This window comes from Salmo trutta, chromosome 26 (genome assembly GCF_901001165.1).
Source record: "Salmo trutta chromosome 26, fSalTru1.1, whole genome shotgun sequence".
NCBI lineage: Eukaryota > Metazoa > Chordata > Actinopteri > Salmoniformes > Salmonidae > Salmo > Salmo trutta.
Window position 1 is genome coordinate 44,889,902 of NC_042982.1, and position 3,292 is coordinate 44,893,193.

Consider the following 3,292-nt stretch of genomic DNA (forward strand, 5'->3'; position numbering starts at 1 on the left):
CAAGCATACCCCATAACATGATGCAGCTACCACTATTAAAATATGGAGAGTGGTACTCAGTAATGTGTTGTATTGGATTTGTGCCAAACATAGCACTTTGTATTCAGTATGCAAATTAATTTCTTTGACACATTTTTTGAAGTTATACTTTAGTGCCTTGTTGGAAACAGGATGCATGTTTTGGAATATTTTATTTATGTAAAGGCTTCCTTCTTTTCACTCTGTCATTTAGGTTAGTATTGTGGAGTAACTACAATGTTGTGGATCCATCCTCAGTTTTCTCCCATCAAAGCCATTAAACTCTGTAACTGTTTTAAAGTGACCATTGGCCTCGTACATTACAGCCATATTCTAAAATGTATTTCATAGTTTTTCCCCCCCTCATCAATCTACACACAGTACCCCATAATGACAAAGTGAAAACAGGTTTTTAGAATTGAAATATGACATTTACATAAGTATTCAGACCCTTTACTCAGTACTTTGTTGAAGCACCTTTGGAAGTGATTACAGCCTCGAGTCTTCTCGGGTATGACGCTACAAGCTTGGCACACCTGTGTCATGATGTGGCCCTTTCTGGGGGTCGATTGTGGTATTCCCCCCCCCCCTCTCACTCTCTCCTACACCCAGGTTTTAGTATCTCCGGTCATAAATTCCTGGTGGAGACTCTCTCCCCCTGGTCATGCAGAAAGGGAGGGAGAGAGCACAGAGAGAGAACAAAAGACTTCCCTTGGCTGAACTCCTAAATCCTCAAAATGGGAGAATTAAACAATATTTCTACTTTTGAGAATGTGGGAATGGTCCATGGACACTTAAGGGACAGTCATGACGTGTGTGTTTCATTTGGTGATCTCACAAAGGACAGGAAACACAACATAACTGTATCTCTTAACCTCTATGGGCTAGGGGGCAGTATTGAGAATTTTGGAAAAAATATGAGTCAGGATCTTAGCTGTAACGAATTCGTCCCGCCGGTCCCATAGAGGTTAAAGTGTACATTTCCCAGCTGTCAGGTTTACATCTAAATACTGTGAAATGTATGTGATTAAACATGAAACTATTTGTGAAAAGATGTAATGTGATTATTAACCTTCTAAATGAGAGTATGGGTTTTTCATATAAAGATTAACTCGTCAGTGGCCACACCCCCGTGAGCCCAGACATCACATTAGGCATCATAGAACCGCCCTTTTCTAATGTTATGTATAAAACCCACTCCTGATCAAATTCACATCAGACTAAACAAACCCCAATGTGAGCTGAAGGGTGTAAATAGTTGAATTTCTAAGACCAGAACATGCCGGGTGACACTGGTGTGTGAAGTGGTTTAAACTACAACTCTACCAAAGGACAAGACTATTCCACGTGGAGCATTGGCTACCCGGCTGAAAATGGTTAAACTCTGAGACTATCGATCCCTACAGAATAAGAGCAAATCTTAGACACTAATTACTAGTCTGCAGCTAGAAATTGAGTAAACTGAGGACGAGAATACAGTCAACCGCCGAAACATCTATTCTATGAGATCATTTCTGAATGGTACTCTGAAGTATCCATTTTAACCACGAAAGACTTTGCGACTTCAATGAAAGTTAACCAGAGAGACTTTGTCGACTTTCTCCAGCAGACGGATTCCAACAGAGAAGACGTCAACGACACGCGGGCGTAAATTCAAATTGCAATTCCTTTTCGAATGAGCGACCGTTCATGGCAAAGGATTAGCATTTCAATGAATATAATTACAGACTGTGTGTAATGAATCCATGTAGTCTTCCCGCTCTTTCTCAGTCCCCACCCCTTTCCTTTTGTCTATCATGCTGTCATATCGGCTTAGCCCACTAGGGACTCTTTCCTATCATTTTTTTATAACCTATATCTATTGTTTGTTTATGTATTTCTGTGATTATTTAGTTAGTTAGTAAATAAATAATTAAGCCAATTTGTATGTTGCTGATTCATTACGGGAACTAGGGTTTGTGCAGATAACCAAGAATTTTACGACGTTCAGATGAGACTGACGGAAGGTAATAATTATAATTAATTAATAGAAGACTAATTGATCAGATATTAAAATATCTGAAGAGTTATATTCGGAAAATTATGACTCAGTAAACCAACATTTTCCGTGGTGCCCCGTCTTCCTAGTTAATTACATTTACATGATTAGTTTAATCATGTAATAAAAATGACAGAGAATTGATAAAATAGGTCTTCACATTTAATGATAAGTCAGAGACACGACACCTGTATTTGGGGGGTTTCTCCCATTGTTCTCTGCAGATATTCTCAAACTCTGTCAGGTTGGATGGGGAGCGTTGCTGAACAGCTATTTTTAGGTCGCTCCAGAGATGTTCGATTGGGTTCAAGTCCGGGCTCAAGGACATTCAGAGACTTGCCCCGAAGCCAATCCTGCGTTGTCTTGGCTGTGTGCTTAGAGTCGTTTTCATCAAGGATCTCTCTGTACTTTGCTCTGTTCATCTTTCCCTCAATCCTGACTATTCTCCCAGTCCCTGCCTCTGAAAAACATCTCCACAGCATGATGCTGCCACCGCCGCGATTCACCGTAGGGATGGTGCCAGGTTTCCTCCAGATGTGACGCTTGGCATTCTGGCCAAAGAGTTCGATCTTGGTTTCATCAGACCAGAAAATCTTGTTTTCTGATGGTCTGAGAGTTCTTTAGGTGTCTTTTGGCAAACTCCAAGCAGGCTGTCATGTGCCTTTTACTGAGGAGTGGCTTCCGTCTGACCACTCTACCTTGAAGGCCTGATTGGTGGAGTGCTGCAGAGATGGTTGTCCTTCTGGAAGGTTCTCCCATTTCCACAGAGGAACTCTGGCGCTCTGTCAGAGTGACCAGCAGGTTCTTGGTCACCTCCCTGACCAAGGCCCTTCTCCCCCGATTGCTCAGTTTGGCCAGGCTGCCAGCTCTAGGAAGAGTCTTGGTGGTTACAAACTTATTCCACTGCCAAAGGTTCTTCAACATGATAAGTGTCTGAGTACTTATGTAAATGTGATATTTCAGTTAAATTTGCAAACATTTCTAAAAAAAACCTGTTTTTACTTTGTCATTATGGGGTATTGTGATGTCATTATTGGGGTATTGTGATGTCATTATTGGGGTATTGTGATGTCATTATTGGGGTATTGTGATGTCATTATGGGGTATTGTGTGTAGATTGATTGAGGGAAAACATGTATTTAATCCATTGTAGAATAAGGCTGTAACGTAACAAAATGTGGAAAAAGGGAAGGGGTCTGAAATACTTTCAGAATGCCCTGTATTTAGGCTTGCCAT